The following is a 25,000-nucleotide window of genomic DNA, read 5'->3' on the forward strand; positions in this document are numbered from 1 at the left end:
AGCAGTTCTAGACTGAATTTACCCGAAATTGTGAACATGACTAAAAAAATCAAAAGTAATGAAATTAGAGCAATTTTGTCAAATAAACAATTAAGACAAAAATGCCTTAGTTCTTGGTCTCCTGTTGTTGTCACTCTGACTTCTACCTTTTTGAAAAATTACTAAATATTCTCTGAGATCAGAGCAAGTAGTTTTGTATTCTATGGCATTGATATTATACAATGACTATGCTGTATCTTGAACCAAGGCCCCTCTGGATCCCCACACAATATGGAGTAGAGTCACAAAAATGGAAGAGTTTCTTTTGTATTATTCAGCTGCAAAGCCAAGAGTGATTTCTCATAGCCCTGTATAATCTCAGTGTACATTACATATAGTTCACTTCCCACGGTCCTTTCCAAACCTTTCTGTTTGACTAATGCAAAGATTGGTCAATATACAACCACAGATGTTTTTGTGAGAGGAGCCTCTGAATTCACTCTCTCTCCTCCCCCCAAAAAATAAACCTAATACCTGAATAGGAATCTTTCCTAAACATTTTTGAGCCAAAGCTATCCTCAAAGAGGCAGTGGTAGAAGGCTCTCAAAGTGAGATCTGGAGATCCCTGACTTTTCTGAGATCTTTACAAGGGATCAAGAGGGTCACAACTGTTTTCACAGTAACACAAAGATGCTTTAATGCTACTATTGATGAATACCAATAAATATAAGTCAAATTAGCCAAATATCTTTAAAATCCTTAATCATTTTTAGGTATAAGGGAATCCTAAGACCAAAAATTTGAGAATAATTGGTGTAGTAGAAAGGAAGCCAGAGAAGAAAATTAGGAAGAACTGAGTTTAAGTCTTATCTAATATATGACCACTTAAAACTCTAGGAGACCATCAAAAATTAGAAACTGCAAAGTTAACCTGCATTAGTTGAGGCAGTTTCTCCATACATAAGAAATGGCAGGTTCATCTCCTATCTTTAAATATCACCAGTAATGGGGAACTCACCACCTCTCAGGGCATCTCGACTGATAGTGAGGAATTTTCTGTTTTGGGGAAGTGTTTATTTTTATCAAACATAAATCCACCTTTTGTACCCACCTTTCTTTCTTTGCCACTAGCTCTGCCCTTTGGGACCCAGGAGTTGCACTGCCTCTCGAAATGACAATTATTCAAACACATGAAGATAATAATCATATCCTCACATCCCTATAAGTCTTTTCTTTTCTCTTCCAACTATTTGAAACTGAGATCCTTCAAAGGAACTTCAAAAGGCAAATTCCCTTAACTGAAAGCCTTTCCACAATACAAGCTGTCCAAAGGAGAAGAGGCTTCCTCCCAAGATTTGTGGATCCCCGTCACACTGACAATGATCTTCAAGCAGATGTTCAATGATCATATGCTTTACTATAAGCAGAATTTTTTAAGGACTGAAAAGTCCTCATATGCTTTACTATAAGCAGAATTTTTTTAAGGACTGGAAAGTCCTCATATGCTTTACTATAAGCAGAATTTTTTGAGGACTGAAAAGTCCTCATATGCTTTACTATAAGCAGAATTTTTTTAAGGACTGGAAAGTCCTCATATGCTTTACTATAAGCAGAATTTTTTGAGGACTGAAAAGTCCTCATATGCTTTACTATAAGCAGAATTTTTTTAAGGACTGAAAAGTCCTCATATGCTTTACTATAAGCAGAATTTTTTAAGGACTGGAAAGTCCTCATATGCTTTACTATAAGCAGAATTTTTTAAGGACTGGAAAGTCCTCATATGCTTTACTATAAGCAGAATTTTTTTAAGGACTGGAAAGTCCTCATATGCTTTACTATAAGCAGAATTTTTTGAGGACTGAAAAGTCCTCATATGCTTTACTATAAGCAGAATTTTTTAAGGACTGGAAAGTCCTCATATGCTTTAATATAAGCAGAATTTTTTTAAGGACTGGAAAGTCCTCATATGCTTTACTATAAGCAGAATTTTTTAAGGACTGGAAAGTCCTCATATGCTTTACTATAAGCAGAATTTTTTGAGGACTGAAAAGTCCTCATATGCTTTACTATAAGCAGAATTTTTTTAAGGACTGGAAAGTCCTCATATGCTTTACTATAAGCAGAATTTTTTTAAGGACTGGAAAGTCCTCATATGCTTTACTATAAGCAGAATTTTTTTAAGGACTGGAAAGTCCTCATATGCTTTACTATAAGCAGAATTTTTTGAGGACTGAAAAGTCCTCATATGCTTTACTATAAGCAGAATTTTTTAAGGACTGGAAAGTCCTCATATGCTTTAATATAAGCAGAATTTTTTTAAGGACTGGAAAGTCCTCATATGCTTTACTATAAGCAGAATTTTTTAAGGACTGGAAAGTCCTCATATGCTTTACTATAAGCAGAATTTTTTGAGGACTGAAAAGTCCTCATATGCTTTACTATAAGCAGAATTTTTTTAAGGACTGGAAAGTCCTCATATGCTTTACTATAAGCAGAATTTTTTTAAGGACTGGAAAGTCCTCATATGCTTTACTATAAGCAGAATTTTTTGAGGACTGAAAAGTCCTCATATGCTTTACTATAAGCAGAATTTTTTGAGGACTGAAAAGTCCTCATATGCTTTACTATAAGCAGAATTTTTTTAAGGACTGGAAAGTCCTCATATGCTTTACTATAAGCAGAATTTTTTTAAGGACTGGAAAGTCCTCATATGCTTTACTATAAGCAGAATTTTTTTAAGGACTGGAAAGTCCTCATATGCTTTACTATAAGCAGAATTTTTTAAGGACTGAAAAGTCCTCATATGCTTTACTATAAGCAGAATTTTTTAAGGACTGGAAAGTCCTCATATGCTTTACTATAAGCAGAATTTTTTAAGGACTGGAAAGTCCTCATATGCTTTACTATAAGCAGAATTTTTTAAGGACTGAAAAGTCCTCATATGCTTTACTATAAGCAGAATTTTTTAAGGACTGGAAAGTCCTCATATGCTTTACTATAAGCAGAATTTTTTAAGGACTGGAAAGCGCAAACTCCATTTCAAGTCTTTTCTTCTCCAAGGTAATCATCATGAATGTCTTCAAGTGATCTGCCTAGGGCATGACCACCAGTTCCTTTGCCATTGTTGCTGCCCTCCTCTAAATATGTTTCAATCTATGTTCCTTTTAAGGTGAGGTACCTGAACAGAGTCTCACCATGTGGTGGGGGCTGAATAGAGCAGAGGACAATGGAACCATTGACTCCCGTCTCCATGAGTCTGCAGCTTCCGGACTGGTTCCCTCTCTAGTTTGTGAGAGAAAGAAAAAAATGCAGGATGAGAACTATTTGGGAATATTTAGAAATCTGTCCTGTGGAAGAAGGAACAAACTCACTCTCTTTCTCCCCGGGTAAGGGAACCAAATTCTCGAGAAGTCCTTTCCAACGCTAAGACTCTGCAATGATGATTAGGCATGATTACACTATCAATTATTATGATATTTTATAGAATCATGAATCTTAGAGAGGGACCTTAGAGAATATGTCACTCATTTGTTACATAAAAAACTACCATTATAAGTAAGCCCGAACACACATTGCATATGTTTGCTACAACTGAATTAACCAATAATTGTCTCAAGAAGAAAAGAAAACCAAATCTCTGTTTACAATTTTTACAAGCAGTCACAAAGAGGCACGTTGAAGAGAGTCAGCTCCTTTTGATCCCCATCTGGATTGTTCCTGTCTACCAATAACATACATCCCGTCTCATTGTTCCTATGGAACCAGTTTATCAGTGACTCTAACCTGCTTATATCCTTTTCTTGACAATTTCCCAAGATATTTCACACGACAGCTCTCCTTTCCTGTTCCCCAATCCCCCTCAGGTCTCTTTGCCATTTGTATATACAGTGCTCATTTTTTTCTCATTGCCCTCAAGACTATACCTTGAGCAATTCTATATATGAAAGTACAAATGAGATTTGAAAAAGCTCACCATATTCCTATGCAGTGAGACTATTTCCATTTAGGTGGCTGTGGTGGAAGCCTGCTGCCTAAAACTGCATTGGTTCCTTCCAACTTTAATTCACAAAGTCTGCAAGTGTTTCCCTGTTGAAGGAGAGTAGGAGCTCCCTCGATGATGATGAAAACCCTGATTGCTTCAGTGTTGCCTGTGCCAGATCTTACCAGCTTGATGGTCTTTTCTGGGTTGGGTCCATCAAGTCCTGTTTCCTCTGAAAGACAGCTAGCCCTCTCTGAAATACCCAGCTTCCTCTCGTGCCTCAAAATTGATCCAACACTTCTCTGTGACTTCGAAGTTCCATTTCCTGCAGATGACTTTGGTCCTAGAGAGTAATGCTGAAGGATCAAATCTGAATTATTTCTTTCCCTTGCTGCCAATCAATCCCTTTATAAAGACATCTTTCTTCCCTTTCAACAATGTATTCTCTCTTTTGCATGTTTGTTTGAGTCCCTTAAATAGACTGCCTTAGCCTTCTCTGTATCACCATCTTCCAGTCACCTTGACAGTAAGATACAGATGAATACTCCGGCATATTATTCCCAACAGTCAATGATGTGCATGAGTACTTCCCTCCCCCATTCAGTCTCTAAACCCAGAAAATTGAAAATTCATCTCAACAAAATATTTCCCGAGCGTCCAGCCTGTGCTTAGGAACTCTGCAGGGTGCTGGGGATGCAAGATAAAAACGGGAGTGTTTGTGCTCAAGGAGCCTACACTCTGCTGAGGAGAAACAAGCACAAAGTGCGCTCTGGGATACATAGGATACGAAGGATGCTCGGGGCTCTTGGCAACTTTACTGGTTGGGATGTGTTGCTTCTTAACTTCTAAGTTTCCACTAAATGTGTACAAACACATACACACACACACACACACAGAGAGAGAGAGAGAGAGAGAGAGAGAGAGAGAGAGAGAGAGAGAGAGAGAGAGAGAGACAGAGAGAGACAGAGAGAGACAGAGAGAGACAGACAGACAGACAGACAGACAGAGAGACAGACAGAGAGAGAGACAGAGAGAGAGAGAGAGAAGAGAGAGAGACAGAGACAGAGAGAGAGAGAGACAGAGAGACAGAGAGACAGAGAGAGAGAATTAAGTGCCAGTAACTAGCATTCTAGTTCAACAGGACCACTTAACATTATTAGCCTTTTTAAAAAGATTTTTTAAAAATTATAGCAATAACAAAAGCCAAGCTCCTCCCCCCCACAACCATTTGAGATACAATCTCCCCCCATCCTACCATTTTCATCTCTTAGACTTTGGTCTCAGACTCTACTTGGCTTCTATCCAACTCGGACTCGTCACATTCACATCCAGATGTCACACAACTCACTGACTAGTCCTCATCCCAACTATCATCAGGCTGCATCCCGGAGGTCACTCCCACAGTCACTCCTTCATCCTCTACACACTGATGTTGGGGTGCCTGAAAAACCCAGTTCCTAGGACATAAGGAGCCCCCACCACATTCCTCTAAAATGAAAGAATGAAATTTGAGGCAAGCAAAGAACCCAGGCTTGTATTCACAGCTGGACAGAGCCTCTGAAAGGAGAAGATCCGAGGCTCCCCTCACGCCACACTGTCTCATTCGAGACATGAAGGAGTCAGACTGAAAACCGAAGCAGCCCGGCCAAGATCGACTTTAAATGTCTCAGAAGAGTCAAAAACCCTCCCCTTCAACATGTAATTAGCCGGCCAGAATCAGGTCTTTGAGATTTTCTGCTATTTTAGCTTTCTAGTTTTCACTTGTATTCACAACCCCAGGCCAGCTGCTTGACCTCTTCATACCCTCAGACAATGCCCTAGAACTATGAGACAGAGAATAGTTGTCTGATCTATAATTTCCATTAATAGAGTAAGTCTCCTGCTGAGATTATTTTATATCAACGATTTCTCAGGTACAGAAATAGGCAAAAAGAGAGAGACAAAAACCAAGAGTCACAGAGACAGAGCAACAGAAAACTGCATGGAGTGGGATGTCGTGGTTGTCACTGAGGAGGGGAGCAAGTGCACAAACACCACAGGTTGTCAAGAGGTGATCCTTTTTGGAGAGAGGGCACGTGGCCTGGCTTATTATTATTAGGTAGGTGCTCCATAAGGCAAGAAGGAAGAGCAGCCAAGGTTGAAGAGTACGGCACGAAGAAATATGGAGATATAAGAGGGAATAATGTACAAGGAAGAGTAACTGGACCATGTTAGCTAGAATACAGGCTCCATGAAGGAAAACTATGTGAAAAACAATCTAGAAAAATGACCTAGAGCCAAATCACAGAGATATTTAAAACCAGAACAGGGGATTTTGTATTTTGTTCTAGGGGGCAAGAGCAGCTTCTTGATTTAGGGAGAGACATGTTTATACCTGTGCTTTATGAATATTAGTGTATTATATGTATGGAAGGTAGATGGAGGAGGGGCAGGGAGACCAAGGGATAAGCTATCAAAATAGACCACATAAGAGGGACTGAGGACTTGAATTAAAGTATTGGCCATGAATGAGAAAGGAAGGAAGAAAGGGAGGGGGGAGGAAGGAAGGGAGGGAGGGAGGGAGGGAGGGAGGGAGGGAGGGAGGGAGGGAGGAAGGAGAAAGAAGAAAGGGAGGGAGAAAAAGAGGGAGGGAAGGAAGGAAGGAAGGAAGGAAGGAAGGAAGGAAGGAAGGAAGGAAGGAAGGAAGGAAGGAAGGAAGGAAGGAAGGAAGGAAGGAAGGAAGGAAGGAAGGAAGGAAGGAAGGAAGGAAGGGAGGGAGGGAGGGAGGGAGGGAGGGAGGGAGGGAGGGAGGGAGGGAGGGAGGGAGGGAGGGAGGAAGGGAGGAAGGGAGGAAGGGAGGAAGGGAGGAAGGGAGGAAGGGAGGAAGGGAGGAAGGGAGGAAGGGAGGAAGGGAGGAAGGGAGGAAGGGAGGAAGGGAGGAAGGGAGGAAGGGAGGGAGGGAGGGAGGGAGGAAGGGAGGAAGGGAGGAAGGGAGGAAGGGAGGAAGGGAGGAAGGAAGGAAGGAAGGAAGGAAGGAAGGAAGGAAGGAAGGAAGGAAGGAAGGAAGGAAGGAAGGAAGGAAGGAAGAGAATTACAGAAGAATGGAGAAAGGGTAGCAAAGGAAAGATTCCAAGAAATATATATAAGCCCAAAAAGATATATATATATATATACAGAGAGAGAAAGAGAGAGAGAGAGAGAGAGAGAGAGAGAGAGAGAGAGAGAGAGAGAGAGAGAGAGAGAGAGAGAGAGAGAGAAGAAATTAAAAGATTGAAGAACTTGGATAAAGTTGAACTGGTTAATTCATTGCATAACATTCCCCTTGTATTGCCTTCCTGTCGTTTTGGAAAGAAGAGAAACACTCCATCACATATAGATCTCTTGCCTTCAGGGTAAATGGGGAAATACCATTCTATCCTGCCCATGTCTCCAACCATTGCATGGAGCACAGGCTTCCCCTCCACGTTTTTTGCCTTCAAGTAAGAGAGAAAAAACCCATCACTTCCACTGTGCTTGCTGAAAAGCGTGCAACAAACTGGCTTTCATCTTAAATCTTTTTCTTTCTTACTATCCATCATCTGACTCTCACTAAAAACTGTAATGTCTGGGCTAGCTTTGGACAGGCCTTGGTCTCAGCAGGATAGACACCATGAGAATGGTCAGGAATAGGGTCTAGATGCTTTATTCTGGTTTTGATCTTAGTGCAGGAGGCAAGAGAGCCACCAGGATGGTCAAAGATGGACTATCTATCTTCCAGTCCTTATTTACCTTATTGTAACACATCATTACAGCACACTCTGTATGTGTGAAGTTAGAGACCATTACATCACCACGCTAAGTACTAAGTATATATGTGAACTAGAGAATCATTATCTCATTAATTCCACTGAGTTAACACCTTGTTTCAAGTATTCTTCTCCAGAGCTCCTGCTCTCTACAAAAAACTGATTTCCCCCTAATTATAAACCTCCCTGGCCTTCCTCTCCAGCCCAGGTAGCTTCTCATTCTCCTTACAGTCCCTTAATTCACCAGATGAAGTGGAAAAACCGGGCTACTCTTTGTTGCTCATTATTATTCTTACCTTCTTTCTCTACTATCTGCCATCATTACACAGTAACATCTTCTCTCTCTTTTGTTTATTCAAAACTTAAATACAAAATGGAAAAGAAAAGAAAAAATTGTCACGTGCACTGAAAAACGTGATAGGATTCAAAATATAAATCAATAAATTTCCATTTCAAGAAAGTCAATATAATAAATACTGCACCTTATGTTCAGAGTTGTCCATCTTTCCTTTGCTCCCTTAGAAGTTCTCTTTTGTTCTCAGCTGTGTACTTTTTGCTTTATTCTTATTCCCCTTCTACTTCCCCCTCCCCCAGAAAGGATGCAATTAACTACAGATGAACACATACATATACACATAAACACACACACACACACACACACACACATATATATATACAAAGATAATCATATACAAATATACTTTATGTGTGTATGCAAAATCATATTTTGCTTGTTTTTTCTCTGTTTCTTTGAAGGTAAAAAACATTTCTTTCCTAAGTTCAAGTCTTTCCATATGTTTTAAGTTCACTAACTCATCACTTTCTACATCACAGCAATATTCCAACTTTATACTGGCTAGTTATTTTAAATAAGTTTTAAAATATTTATTAATATGTTTGATATGTCGTTCTCTTTTTAATCCCATTCCTACTAATCTACCTCCTCTCTACCCTCCTTATGCTATCCCCTCACCCACTTACTTCCTTATAAATTTAAAAGCTCTTTATTCCCTTCCAAATGCTTTTGTTGTTCTCTCTTTAACCCAGATATGGTATGAGTAGGTTTCCATTTAAAAATCCTTCCCTTATCCTTGTCACCTTTCCTATTCCCTGTCCCTCGTATTCTTTATATATTTAAAAGATTTGTAAAACTATATGGGTGTGTGTGTGTGTGTATTATTCCCTCCTTAACCCATTCCTGATGAAAGTAGGGTTCAAGAACTACCAGACATCCCTTCCCACCCAATTCCTCTGTGTCAGGTCTTCTCTCCCCTCATTTGTATAAGGTAATTACTCTTTTTGTATGATATATACAAAGCTGTTGTCCAATCTTTCTTTTGAACTGCCCAATTGCTAATAACAATCTTAGACACACAGTTTATATTTCCACATATAAAAAAACAACAGTCTGTACTTATTGAGTCTCTGGCAGACAATTAATTCGAATTCTATGTAAACTATTTGGAAAAAATAGGAAAAATAAAAGTCCTGCCAAATTTCTTTTATAACACATATATGGTGCTGATATCCAAACCAGGAAGAGTCAAAACTGAAAAAAAGAAAACTATCATTTTTTTCCTGTCTTTTTTATTATAGCTTTTTATTTACCAGATATATGCATTTTACAGCATTGACAATTGCCAAGCCTTTTGCTCCAATTTTCCCCTCCTTCCCCATCCCCTTCCCCCAGATGGCAAATTGACCAATACCTGTTAAATATATTAAAGTATAAATTAAATATAATATATGTATACATGTCATCCAAACAGTTATTTTGCTGTACAAAAAGAATCAGACTTTGAAACAGTACACAATTAGCCTGTGAAGGAAATCCAAAATGCAGGCGGACAAAAATAGAGGGACTGGGAATTCTCTGTAGTGGTTCATCGTCATCTCCCAGAGTTCTTCCACTGGGTGTGGCTGGTTCAGTTCATTTCTGCTCTATTGGAACAGATTTGGTTCATCTCATTGTTGAAGAGGGCCACGTCCATTGGAATTGATCTTCATAGAATATTGTTGTTGAAGTATATCATGATCTCCTGGTCCTGCTCATTTCACTCAGCATCAGTTCATGTCAGTCTCTCCAGGCCTTTGTGAAAACTATCATTTTTTTACAGATGATATGATCATAAACTTAGAGAATCTTAGAGAATCAAATAAAAACTACTTAAAACAAGTTCAACAAAATTGTTATTACTCTATAAAATAAAGCCACATAAATCATTGGCATTTCTACATGTTACCTACAAAGCCCAGCAACAAGAGATAAAAGGGAAATTTCCTTTAAAACAACTGAAGAAAAAATAAAATATTTGGTAGTCTACCTGCCAAGATAAATCCAGGAATGATGTGAACACAATTACAAGACACTTTTCATACAAATAAAGTCAGATCTAAACAACTGGGAAAATATCAATTGCTTATGGGTAGGTGAAGGTAACACAGTAAAAATTACAATTCTAAATAATTACAAAATTCATTTGGAAAAAAAGATCAAGAATACCAAGGGAATTAATTTTTAAAATGCAAAAGAAGATAGCCAAGCAATACCAGACCTAAAAATGCATTACAAAGTGGCAGCCATCAAAACCATGTGATACTAAGAAATAGAGGAGTGGATCACTAGAATGGGTTAGGTAAACAAGACACAGTAATCAATGATTCTAATTAGTGTTTAATAAACCCAAAGACTCCAGCTTCTGGGATAAGAGCTCACTCTGAAAAAAATTGCTGGGAAAACTGGAAAATCTTTACCAAGATAAGGTTAAAATGGGTACATGATTTAGGCATAAAGGGTAATATTGTAAGCAAATTAGGAGAGCAAGGGATAACCTTTCTTTCAGATCTTTGGAGAAAAGAGGAATTTATGACCAAACAAGAAATAGGGAACATTATCAATGCATTATAAACTATGAAATTAATATTTGATAATTTGTATTACATTAAATTAAAAATGTTTTGCACAAACAAAACAAATTCAGCCAAAATCAGCAGGGAAGCAGAGACATGCAAAACATTTTTTACAGTCAACGTTCCTGATAAAGGCTTCATTTGTCAAACTTACGGAGAACTGAGTCAAATTTTTAAGAATACAAGCCATTCCCCAATTGATAAATAGTCAAAGGCTATAAACTGACAGTTTTCAGATGAAATTAAAGCTATTTATACGCATGTAAAAATGCTCCAAATTATTATGGAGCAAATTAAAAACAACTCTCACCCCTATCGAATTAGCTTAGATGACAAGAAAAAAAAAATAACTGTTCGAGAGAATGTGGAAAATCTGGGACATTAATCCATTGTAGAATTGTGAACTGACCCAATCTTTCTGAAGAGCAATTTGGAACGATGCCCAAAGGACAATCACACTGCTTATATCTTTTTATCCAGCAATTCCTCTACTGGGTCTGTATTCTAAAAAGATCTTAAAAGAGGGAAAAGGATATATATACATGTGGGAAAATTTCTGTATCAGCTCTCTCCAAAGAATTGGAAAACAAATGGATGCCCCATCAATTGGCTAATAGCTAAATAAGTTGTGGTATATGAAAATAATGGAATATTAATTGTTCTATAAGAAATGATGAATAGGCTGATTTCAGAAAATCTTGGAAAGACTCACGTGAATTAATGCTGAATGAAGTGAAGTAGAACCAGGAAAAAATATACATAGCAACAGCAAGATTGTGTAATGATCACCTGTGACAGACTTAGTTCTTCTCAGCAATTCATCGATCCAAGATAATCCTAATAAAGTTTGGATGGAAAATGCCATCCCCATCCAGAGAGAGAACTATGGAGACTGCATGTGGATTGAAGCATACTGATTTCACTAATTTTTTCTTTATTTTGTTCTGATTTTTCTCCCTCAATATCTCACGTGGAAATATGCAAAAGCTGAATGTGCATGTATTACCTTAGAAAATTTAATTTTTTAAAGATCCATGCATTCTTTTGAAGTAGATTTCCATTTGATGTTACTCACTGTGAAGGTAGAGGGTATTTTTTTTTTGCTTCAATATTCTCCCCTGAAGGTGAACCCTGTTTTTTCCCTATTCCCATAGTAACTTTCTTTGCTTGGGTTATTTCTCCTTTATCTACTCACTTCACTATACCTATATGTAATAGCTTGTTAGTGTAATCACTTCTTGTCCTGGAAGATGGGGAATTATGTCTCTGGCTCCAGGTCTTCCTTCAGTTCTCCCTCACGTCCTGGAACTGAAACCAAGAACTCTGGCCTCCTGTAAGTGCCCACAAGAAGCAGTGCCCCCCCCACCACCACTTCTACACTCACTGGGAGGTTCTGGTTCCTTCTCCCCCAGGGCCCTGTTTTGGACACACAGTTGGGTCTGGCATCCCTTAGCTGCAGAGCTTCCCTTGATCTTGCCCAACTCAGATGTCTGAGTCCCCATACTGTGTGGGAAATGAACGTTCCTGAGTCTAGCTCTGAGACTACCTCCCAAACCTGCTATCTCCAGGGCCTGTGGCTTGCTGTGGCCCTCACTTGGAGAAGTTTACACTTTACATAGGCCAAATTTCCATACTGAGATTTTGCTTTGGATCTTCTAAAATTGTCCCAGGGGAACCACTGTATTTCACGTGCACACACACACACACACACACACACACACACACACACTCACGCGCACACACACACACACTCACACGCACACACACACTCACACACACACACACTCACACACACACACACACACACTCATTCACACACTCACACACTCACACACACAATCACACACACACACTCACACACTCACACACACACTCACGCACACACACATACACACTCACACACATACACACACACACTCACACACACACATACACACTCACGCACACTCACACACACATACACACACACATACATTCACTCACACACACACACACACTCACGCGCACACACTCACGCGCACACACACACACACACACACACTCACACACACACACCTGCAGAAACTCACCCATGTGCAGGCACACATGGGCACAGCCACACTCAAATACATACAAGTGCACCTACACGAGCACACATACTTTCTGTAGAGCTGAGATGAGCTCTCACTGCTGCAGTAAGTCACAAAAGGGGAAACTTTGTCCTTATTTCTCAAGGTTCCCAAAGCACTTTATTTACAACCACATTGTGAGGTAGGTAGTACAGGAAGAGGATTATCAACCCATTTAGCAAATGTAGAAGCAAATTGATCCTGGATCACATACCTAAGAAATATCAGAGGTTGGATTCAATCTCTGATGTCTCCTAACCTAAAGAGTCCAATGTGCTTTACCTAATAAGGAAATAATCTATCCATGTAAAAAAATAACAATACACACAAGGTATAATTCTCGAAGCTGAGGGGAAGACTGAGATAAGTGGATACTTGGTCCCTGTTTTTCAGACAATGATTTAAATCAGTCTCCATGCGTGGATGACTAACATGTACAAAAAGAATTTGATTAGAGTGGGATACTCTAAGGGAATAAGGAGGAGTTCCCAAGGAAACTGAGGGTCAGCAAAAAGAGGATTGTTTTGCCCTCCAGAGATCTAAAATGCTTTCATGGAACAAATTAGTCAAGCTAGGTTTTAGAAAATGGTTCATGTTTTAAAATGTTATTGCTGCGTTTTTTTTACATTATCCAGATTACCCCACTTCATGAGAGCTGTCTTGTAACAAAATAAAACACTTAAACTAAAATAACAATATAGTCACCTCACCTGAAAATTCATAAAACACTCCACAATTGTATCTTCCCCCCAAACTTGTCTATTTTAAAGTGGTTTGTTTTTAAATTAATTGTAATTTATTGTCTTTTTCCCAATCCTCATTCAAGTGAAAAAAAAAAACTCTCCGTAACAGATATGCAGTCAAGGAAAGCAAATCTTTCATTGTGATATATATGCATATACACATGTAAATATGTGTGTATTGTGTATATCATGTATGTGTGTGTGTATCTGTATGTCTCATTCTGCTTCTTAAATCCATCCCCCATCTCTCAGGATCTGGGCAGTAGCTTTCATCATCACCCACAGAAATTTTGAATTATCTTTTTTTATCTAAATTCTTACAATTTTCAAAGCTGTTTGTTTTTGCAATGATGGTGTTCTTGTATAAATTATTCTCTCTACTTCATTCTTCATCTGTTTGTGTCTTCCTTTTTTCATTTTATAAGATTGATATTCTCATATATGTTATTTTTCAGGTTCTGCTGCATCAGTTCAGACAAGCCTGAGCATGTGTATTTGAAATCATCTTATAACATGACAGGTCCCCATCAACTTCATATACCATGACATAGTCGACCACACCTCAATGGATGGGTATCTTTTATTTTCCAATGATGTTTGTTTTTACCACTACAAAAAAGAGATCTTTTGCAGATGAGATCGTTTTACATTGCCTTGACCTTTTACTTATAAACCTAGCAGTGTGTAGCTAAACCAAAGGGCACATGCTGATAATTTTCAGGGTCTTTTTTTTCAGAATGGTATTAAATTGATTTTTAAGTCCATGAAAAAGCCATCAACATGCCTGTTGTCCCATAGTTCCTTCAACTTCTGTCATTTTCTTTTTTGTCATTTTTACCAATCTGATGTATGTGAGGTAGAAGCATAGAATTGCTCCAATTTTATTTCTTTAATTTGTAATTTTATGGAATAGATACATACATGCATATTCATTTGGCTATAGATAGTCTCTGTGCTTCCTTTGATTACTTTCTGCTCATTTCCTTAGACAACTTGTCAATTGGAGAATGTGTCTTATTCTTATACATTTGAATCAGTTCTTTATATAGGATCTCTCAAAAGTCTTACTGCAGATATAAGCTCCTAAAGTTTAAAGATTTACAAATAATAGCTTTTTAAGCTATTAAAGCTCAAAACTCCACTAAGAATTTTTGAATACCCTATATATCTTGTAAATGAGGTTTTTATCAGAGAAATTTGCTTCAGAGATTTTTCTCTCCTATTAATTGTCTCCCTTTTAATCTTGGCTTTTTTTAAATTTAGTTTTTGTAAAAGTTTTTTAATTTCATGTAATCAAAATTCCACATTTTACCACCTGTGATCCTCCCCATCCCTTGTTTCATCATAGATTCTTCTTGTATCCATAGAACTGATTGGTATTTTCTCCATATTTCTCCACTCCGTATATGGTGTGGCCTTTTATATCTCGGTCACATACTCCTTTGGAGACTAACTTGGTATAAGGTGTGAGATGTCAACATACACTTCTTCTATCTCATTGTCAGATTGGCATGGAGACTGTGTTCAGGGAAGACTGGGACCTCTACAGAGAGGGCTGGCAAGCCTTTTCAGGACAGCTTTCTACCTCTGGTGTCCATCTCACCTGTGGCTCCAAGAGGTTGCAATGGGCACAAAGCCCCCAGTCCAGTTGTTTCAGCAGAAAGGCTAAACCAAAAAGACTCAAACTTTGAGGAGCAAAGGGGGTTTTCATGCCAAGCATGTGAAGACTTGCACTGGTGGAATGGGAGAATGAGAACACTTTGTTTCCATCTCCAGGAAGGCAGCTGAAGCAAGCCCTATGGGATGCTTAGAGATTTATCATACCTTGAAGACACCAATGTCATCTGCTGCATCTTGAGCCATCACCACTCACATTGATTCCATCCTGCCACTGGTCCATGATGACTCTGAAACAGAGAATGAGACCAAAGACAACACACCACTATACCTCACTTAAATCCAGCTTATGAATGGATCAAAACAACTCATCTTACCATTTTACAGTTTCCACCTATTTCAAAATCTTTTGATGAAGCAGAGGTATGGATACCCTGGGAGCTGTAATCATAACCCTGCACAGGTGGCTCAGACCATAGAGTCAGCTTCTTACTAGAAGCACTAATAGGACTTGACAGACCTCTGGCTATCTGAGAGGCCCTTTAATGATTTAATTGCTCACCTCCTGGTGTGAGGAAGGGACTAGAAAAAGGTGCCCTAAAATTGTCTGCTTACCCAGACTTACTAGTCTGATTATTGCAGCAGGTAGTGGTTAAAACACAAAAAACATGGACAAAAACTTGCAAAATTGATTCCACTCACTATCAGCATGTGAAGTGTGTGCAGCACATTTATAGAAAACACAAAATCCAATAGACTTTCAAAATGAACATCTCAAGTTTCAAAAGAAGTCAGCAGGAATCAAATCCAACTCAGCAACCCTAACTGAAATAAGACTCACCACTGAAGGCCAGCTTACTGAAGTCAGAGCTGGATGCACATTTATTTCTGGAATGGCCACAGTGAAGGGAGCACCATGAAGCTGCTCTGTTTTGCGATCAAAACAAATATAGTTTTGCTTATCAAAAGGAGTGAATGACAGGCTTATAGGAATTGCCACTTGTAGGAAAATGCCACACCATCATCATCAGTGGCTATGCTTCCGCTGATGAAGCCAAAGAAAAATTGTAGGAAGACCTGGAAACCCTTATTATCAATGTGTCAAAAAGGGCAAATTTATTAATGCTAGGTGACTTTAATGGTAGTGTAGGCTCACACTATCAGACATGGAAGGAAGTTCTTGGGAGGAACTGACTTGGGAAAAAGCAATAGTAACAAACAGCAACAAAAATGTTCACTTAGTATTCAAGGCATGTATATCCCATGACTTCATCACCAGCACTGTCTTTCATTTACCCAAATGCAATAAAACATCGCGGATGGACCCTCATAGCAAGCATTGTCTGTCTAATTGTAAGGAGAAGAGACCTTTCAGGACGTCATGTGAGGAAGGCAATGTGTGGTGCAGAGTGCTGGACTGATCACAGACTTATCCCCTCCAAACTGAGTATTCACATTCTACAAAAGCAGTGGCCCCAAAGCAAGATAACCCCTAGAAAACTTCATGTAAACAGATTAGAGTGTTTTTCTGATAAAACAGAAGTTTGTTATCTTGGAGGGAAAGATGATCAGAGATGAAAAAAAGGAATGGAAAATTTTCAGAGATTTCATGTACAGCATTGCATATGATCATCTGAGTCAGAACATGTACAAACACCAAGACTGGTTTGACAAAAAAGATGAGGAAATTTAAAAGCTATTAAATAAAAAAAAATGCCACAAGGTATATCAGCAGGATTGTTCATGCATCTTTAAGAAGGCAGCATTTAATTCCATCAAAAGTAAAGCACAACAAAGCTTAGAGAGATTTAGGCTTCTTAGTTCTGTAAGAAGGCAAATGGAATGAAATTGTATGCTGATAGTAATAATTCAAAATGCTTTTATGAATCCCTGAAGGTTATTCATGGGCCGAAGATCAATAGTTTCAATTACAGAGTGCTAATTGAGCCACACTAATTAGTGATCAGGACATAAACTTAGAAACATGGGGTGTCAGAAACACTTCCATGAACTGATGCTGAATGGAGTGAGCAGAACCAGGAGAATATTGTATACAATAACAGCAAGACTGTGTGACAATCAATAATGATAGACCTAGCTCTTTTCAGCAATCCAGCGATCCAAGACAGTTCTAATAGAGTTGGGATGGAAAATGCCGCATGATGCAGAGAGCGAACTATGAAGACTAAAAGCAGATCAGAGAATATTATTTTCACCTTTTTTATTATTGTTTATACTTTCTTGCTTGCTTTTCACCTTTTCTGAGTTTGCCCCACAAAATAACAAATATTGAAATATGTGTAAAATTATTGTACGTTTATAACCTATATCATATTGCTTTCTATCTTGGGAAAGAAGGAGGTAAGAGAGGAAGGGAGAAAAGTTTGCAACTTGAAATCTTATAAAAATAACCTACATGAACAAAATATATTCATAGCAGCTCTCTCAGGGTAAAAAAAATATTGGAAATTGAGGGGATGCCCATCAATTTGGGGAATGGCTCAATACACTGCAGTATGTTTGCAATTTGTGTTGAATATTGGTGTCCTGTGGGAAATGATGAGCAGGATACTCTAAGAAAAAAACCCTGCAAAGTCCTCAATGAACTCAAGCAAAATGAAATGTACTATCTACAAAGTAATATCACTATTCTGGAATGACCAGCTGTAAATTACTTTGCTATTCTCAGTAGTACAATCATCCACAACTTCTCTGGACTTAGGATGAAAAATCTGACCCATACCTAGAAAAGGAATTGATTTTATTTGAATACAGACCAAATAATTCTATTTTTCTATCTCTCTTTTTAACTCAATTTTTCTTGAGAGTTTTAATTTTTTATTAGGGTAGGAGATCTATGTTTTCTTTCACAACTTGGTTTTTTATGGAAGTGCTTAGCATAACTTCACATGTGGTTTTTTAATTGTGGTGGATCCCTAATCTAAAACACAAAAATTATTTAAAAATGTAAATAATTTCTGTTTTGAATATAACTGAGGGAAAATATTAAATAAATTATTTAATTTTTAAATATATAAAAATAAAAACTGAATTTTTATCTTGCAACAAAAAAATAAATGTTGGAAACTACCATTACTTGTAATTGAAAAAAATAAAATATTATTGAGGAAAAAAGAAGAGAGGTAGGCAGAACATTTTCATAGTTTTCTAAACCAATCACCAGTAAACAATGCTGAAGTCACTGACCATTTATTGAAGTTAATCCTTCCTTAGCTTAAGTTCTAACTGAAGAAGAGGTTTTGAAAACCACTATGTTACCTTCATATGGCAAATTATCTGTTGCTGATTCTATTTCAGCTAAGATTTATAGGTTGGTGGGGGTAAGGATAAAAAGGGTCCATTACTCATACAAAAGCTGAGGGATACGTTCTGGACTATACAGCAAGAGGAGGTCATCCCCCAGGAGTCCAAGGATGCCTCCATTATCCATCTTTATAAAGTTAAGAGGAATAGATTGTCCTATGACAATCACAGGGAAAATTCTCTCAGTCATTGCTGGCAAGATTATTGGCAGAGTCCTTTTTAATAGGCTACTCTCTCACCTGGAAGATGATCATCTATCTGAGAATCAGTGTGGCTTAAGAAGGGTTTGAGGAATAGGATCTTTTCCTTGGACTTAGTTCAGCCCTTCCTGAGTTGGAATCTAGATAAGCCCTCATGCTTTGTTACAATGTGGATTTGAATTGTCAATTTTTTGGAGTTGTAGCCCCTTTGTTACTCATTTCTAATGTCAGATCAGGAAAGGAGATATTTCATGTGAGGGAAATAGGGAGTCATAAGGGCCAATTTCAGGGCTAGTCAGAAACCCAGGAAAACCTCCTGGATGTGAGGGCATTGTATATGGAGAATCTGGGAGAACATGGACAAAATTGCCAGCTGGTTGTCAATAGGTCCTGAAGGGGGAACATTCACCCCCTGCCAGAGGGAATGTCATCTCTTTATATGTAAAACAAGAAGAATAACACCTTTTTCCCAGGATTCCTAGGAGTAGACACAATATAACAATAGTCACTTATAGATTAAGGAAATTTCTTTGTAAATCTTTGATTGCTATATAAAAAGGAGAATAAAAATGAAAAAATAGAACAGAATGTGAAATATAAGAAAAACAACAGATCTGGAGAAGAGATCAAGAAGAGAAAATAAAAGAATAATTGGACTGCTTGAAAGTTGTGACCACCAAAAAAAAAAAAAAAAAAAAAAAAAAAAAAAAAGATCTTGATACAAAAATGCAAGAAATAATCCCAGAAAATTGTCCTGGAATGCAAGAACATATTATTAGAAAACCATTGCTACTCTGAAGACAGGATGATGATATAAAGGACTTATGGCAGGAACATAGAATTCCAAGCCTAGAATCAGGAAGATCTGAGTTCAACTCTAATCTCAGAGAGAAAAAATAGCATCTTCCTCTGAGAGCCATTGTGAGGGTCAAATGGATCAAAGTGAAGATCGGAGCTAAGTGTTTGGCCCATGGTAAGCAGCATATAAATGTAGCTGTTATCGGTGATAGGAGTGTTAATGGATCTGTGAACACTAAGTCCTGAGTTTCCATCTGGCCTCAGGGACTTGGGCAAGTCCCTTAGCCATCCAGTTTCCCAATCTGCAAAATAGTGATGATGATAATCAAGGGTGAGGGAGGAGTCGGTGGGAGGCTGAACCATGCATCAATGCTGACGGTCTGGACTCTTCAGTACCCATAAAGATGCCAGTAGCTACCATCTCCACTAAACTGCCACCATGTTTGCCAGTTCTGTTCTGAGTATTAGAATTAAAACAACACCGGTTGGTACAGTGACAAATACCACGACTCCACCAACGGCTGCCACTGTGATCTTGGACAAGTCTCTTTCCCACCCTAAAAGGAAGGGCTGGCCCAGGTGACCTTTAAGGGACCGTCTAGCTCCAGTACTCGGCCCCCAGAAACAGCCGCCTCATCCCGTGCGTCTTTTGAACAATGAGACTGGACTCCACACTCTCAGTCCTGGCCCTGACCTGCTGTCTGGTCTTGCTCTGCTCTGCTCCTGGCTGAAGATGACTCGAAGTCCATTTTTCCCGTTTAGCCAGGACAGCTCAATGTGCATTTTGCGTCTCAACATCTTGGTTTTTGCCTTTGAAAGTCTGGGCTCATAAATAAAAGGTATAAATATTTTAATGATACACTGAGGTGTCTTTTCTCCTTGAACAAATGCACAGCTCTTGGTCTCTAATGGGGCCTTAGTGAAAACTTGGAGCGTTTGCGGGCAGCATTTCCAGACGCCATCTTGAACTATTCACCTATTCAGGCACCAGGGGCTACATTGGTGCTGAGCCCGGGCCATAATGTACTGCTTGAGTTTAAAACCATTTTCTCTTTTCAGCTGATGTTTTCTTGCCCTTAACGCCCTTTGGAAATCAGATAAAAAGGGAAATGATCTCGACCGTGAGCAGTAGAGGAAATGCTCAGGCAATTTTAGCCTCTGTCAAGCAATAAAATCATGGGATTGTATTTATTGTAGAGTCTGAATTTCATAAAAAGAGAAAATGCATTTTGGAAATACTGTGATTACCGTTATTTGTCTCAGTGTTATCTGATGAGCTAAATTAAGTGTGACATCGTCCCACCGCTCCCCTCTCCCCTCTGAGCACACAGTTAATGTTCCTCCCTGGGAGAAGCCGGAGTGACATTCAGTGACATCTGAGAAAGGTCAATCTGGTTACCCACTGTTCATTTCAGCATAATTGTTTCCAAGCCAAATTTGCTTCTGTTTACCTGATTTCACGCCTGAATTATTAGCTCCCTTCAGCTTGGGCTCCGTTACAGGGATCTTTGGGCTCCTCTTTTATCACTGAGGTGGATGTTCTGCTTTGGGTCCATTCGTTCCTTTTGTGACAAGCTATGATTTACATGTGATTGTTAACATTTCCATTTAACGTATTTATTTTCTGTGCATTCTGGGTGAAATACGATCCTCAAGAAAATGCCAAATTCCCAAGTTGTGTCCAATGGTTCTTAGTTTCACATAAGGAATACGAGCTTCTTTCTGAAATTTTGACATGGGATTCAGTTATTGCTCATTTAGTGGGAAGGCAGGCCACTTTTCATTTCTGTGCCCCGGCACTAGACCAAGGGGATGGTGCAAGATGGCTGCAGGCCCTCGTGCAGCAGCTAAGTTTTGAGTAATTGACTCTTTTTGGTACAGAATGCTAGCCCAGTTGTCCCTCTTTCTCATCCAGTTGTATCAAGACCTTTTTCTTCCTCAAAAGCTCTTCTCCCACAAATCCTGATGGAGCTTTTGGCTCCTTTCCAATTTGTAATTGTTTTACCTATTGGCAGGTAGATTAATTTGCCTTAAGACTTTAAAATATTCAGCTTGCCAGGGAGTCCCAGCTGATTTATGCAGTCACATAGAGCTATGTCCACTAACCACATTGATCTTTCATTATTTTCCTATCTCAGAAGTTAACAATAATGCCTTAGTGGTTAATGAAGAGCTTCTGGATTACCCTTAATTAGTTTCATTATTGGTCAATGGAAATTTAGGGTTATTATTAGGGTATTGTTTTATGTGTGTATTAATTCAAGGAAGAGATCAATGAATGATCCTTTCAGGGTCTTGTAAAGACTTAGAAATAGGAAAAATAGCTCAGCCAATGTCTCCCAGCAAATACTTTATTTTCAGAAGTAGTTCTAAAGATGTCCCCATGTCCTTGTTCTGTTGAATGGCAGAGGCTTTTGAGATGCTCTGTCTTAGAACTTTTTTGTTGTTCCTGGAAACTTCTTGGTGGGAGGCTAGTGCAGACGCCTCGTTTTTGTTCTCTGCTGCCCTGTGTTTGTCCTGTCTAATGAATTATTGGGATTGTCACTAGCATATAAATCTGGATGGGAACAATATATTAAAAGCAAAATTAGCTTCTTTTGGTAAAAAAGGACCAAGGACATTATCTACTGCCAGATTCACAAAATGGGAATTGTCGGAGTCTTCTCTCATTTGTTCTATTCCCATGCATCCCTTCATTCTGCCAGTTTTTCCCTCCACTTCATAAAACCACAAATTTGGAGGGGGAAGGTATTTTTCTGGGTATATGTGGACTATTTGTGTCTGAGCTGCAGTAGAGCATTCTGAGCTCCCGTGGATCAGCCAGAGTCAGATACACCAGAGCTTGATTCAAACATGGTGATACCATTTCGGTCCTCGTTGAGAACAAAGGATAACAACCAATTACAGATGAGGAAAGTGCCTCTCAGTGAGGAGATCAATGAGTCAGTCAATAAGCTGGTATTAAGCTCCTACTACATACACCCCAGATACTGTGCTAAGTGCTCAGGATCTGACTGAGGCCATATAAGTACTAAGTAGAAAAATCCTGCATTTCAATGCCAGACATCAAACTCCAAATTGTCCAAGAGCCCCCCTCAACCTCCCTGAGGCAAGTCCTTTTCACTTCATGCATGGAGTGCTTCCACCACTTTTAATAATGGTCACCACGTCTCTGGCTCCAGCCCATGTCAGGTCATGGCACACAGAGTCAGCACACTTAAAACTCAAAAACCGCTCTCACCTAATCTGCTGCTGCTTCAGAACTGCCCACGACTCCAGTCAAATCTGTAACTGGACTAACTTCCCAACCCTCTTATTCCCCAACCCCCCTCACAGTGTTTTGTGCTTGGGGAGTCAAGAGTGAAAATATTCTTAGACTGGGAAACTTAGAGGCCTTTAGTGGATCAAGGAGGAGGGCATCCGAATGGAATCATGATTTTAACTAATCTTTCCTGCTAGGAAGAAAAGCCCCGCATAGGATGGACTGCTTGAAACCAGGAATTCTGGGTCCGAGCCCACGGCTCACCATTAGCTGTGCAGCTCTCCAGAAGTGACTTAGCAGGACTCTGGACAACTTCCCAAGATTCTAAGTTGCAGAAAAGATGCTGACCTATGAAGGTGGAGGAAATTTTCTCACCTGGGAGTTTCCTGTATCAAAGCAATGCTCTGACTGCTATTATTCAAGATGCTACCAAGATGTTAACACCTAAATGCCTCATACAGTGCAATCTGTATTGCCCTGGGGCAGTACCCCAGTGCATTGTCCAGTTGTGGCCCTTCTCCATCTCCTTTCATTCTTTCAACTCAGCCATTTCTATATGAATGAAGTCTTTCTAATGAGCACTGAAGCTCATGGAGTCAGGAGTTCTGTGAACCTTGTGCTAATGGCCAACCAATGCATGCCCTATTTCAGCTTGTATTCATTAATTTTACCAATTAGCTCTTTTTTATTCTTTTTGTTTTTTTGTTTCTTTTTTATTTTTTAGCTCTTCTAAAATGTGATTTCAACTAAACTCTTTTAAAGTTAGGTTTCTCTCTTTCACACACACTCCCCCTACTCCTTCCTATATTTTCACATTCTCTGACCATATGTGTCATTGAAGGCTTACCATATGTTGATGCCCTTTTCCTTGGGCATTCACCTGTAATGGCAAAGGGTCCAAGCTTTGACTCAATAAACATGCACCAGGCTCTATCACTACCATGTCCTTACATGCACTATACCCAATTCTTCCTCTCTTGTTCCCTCTTTGACTAGTGGATTCACTCACATAAACACGCGCACACACACACACACACACACACACACGAGTATACCTGATTAATGAGAATTGCCCATTAAATGCTATTTATGATCAAGTCAACAAGCATCTGAATTTCGATCCACGTTTGGTGTTAGGGATAAAAAAGACAAAAAGGAAACAAGCTGAGTCCTCTGGGAGTTTATCTTCTATTATTGCGTGGGTTCTTACCCTAAGATCTCTAAACTGTTTTTTTTTTAATCACTGCATTTCAATATAATTGGTTTTGCTGTATTTCATGTATTACATTTTATGCATTTACCAATATTCTTCTGAGAAGTGACCACTGTTTTCCCTAAAGGGACAAAGGAGTCCAAGACACAGGATAAATGAAGAATCCACTGAGTCCTTAAGATCCATTTGAAATGTTTTTTCTCACATTAGTTTTTCCCTAACTACTCCTCTTCTCCTAAGATCTAAAAGAATATATTCTTTCATAGCTCTGTAGTATATTATTATTTAATTATGAATATTATAGATATTTGCACTTGCAGCTTGTACCTTTAGTAGACTGGATAGATGAGGAAACTGAGGCAGGGAAGAAGCAATAACTTGTGTAAGGAAAGAGCTCAGTAGGGTCAATATTGGAGAAAGGAGCTTCCGCTAAAGTAGGGGAAAGTACCGAAACAGAAAGGTTAGAAGGGACATGGAAGTGAAGTGGAACAAATAGTATTTCTCCTCTTCCTCTCCGGGATGAGGTGATGACACTTTCCGTCACCCCTCCCAGCCAGCCTCTGTCGAGAGATATCAGAAAAAACAGATAGATGGAGATCAGTGTCTCCCTAGCACACACGTTCTTTGCTTCAGGGCTGCTTTTTTCTCCCACACAGAGGATGGTCAATCTTCCACATGATTTTGCTCTTGATTTCCTTCCCCAGCTTCTGCCCAGGGATGGTTAATCTAACAATATAGAATATGAAACGTGAGCTACTGACCTTTGACACCTGATAAAAATAACAGGCACAATCCTGTCATGTCCAAAAATATCTACCAGCACGCAGATACATCTGACAAACAAAGAAGGCCATGGCCCGTTCTCTCCCCAGAGCCACCGTGGGGACCATTCTTCTATCCAGCGTCCATTTGGAAGTGCTCCTTGACTGACTTAGGAAGGCTAAAGGGCACTGACTGAAGCTCCCCGGGAAGCGGCTGTGATTTCCAGGATCCAGGATATTTCTGGCCACATTATGCCGGAATTTGCATGCCTCTGAGCATAATCAAGCTTAGTTGTTTCTAAATGAGGCAATGGCATTCAGGCCTGATGCCTCAGTATATAC

The 25,000-nt window shown here is 39.1% G+C and overlaps 1 long non-coding RNA gene across 1 annotated transcript in view; it reads right to left on the reverse strand.

Moving 5' to 3' along the window:
• Positions 1-25,000, reverse strand: part of LOC141553857 (uncharacterized) — a 76,098-nt gene that overhangs the window by 50,837 nt on the left and 261 nt on the right. Inside the window, exons 1-2 of the long non-coding RNA XR_012485693.1 lie at positions 24,659-25,000; positions 15,308-15,390 (exon numbers count right to left, since the gene is read on the reverse strand). The exon at positions 24,659-25,000 is cut by the window's right edge and continues 261 nt beyond it. This is a non-coding gene — a long non-coding RNA (uncharacterized LOC141553857). The remainder of the gene's footprint in view (positions 1-15,307; positions 15,391-24,658) is intronic.

The sequence above is a fragment of the Sminthopsis crassicaudata genome, chromosome 2 (assembly GCF_048593235.1).
Source record: "Sminthopsis crassicaudata isolate SCR6 chromosome 2, ASM4859323v1, whole genome shotgun sequence".
NCBI lineage: Eukaryota > Metazoa > Chordata > Mammalia > Dasyuromorphia > Dasyuridae > Sminthopsis > Sminthopsis crassicaudata.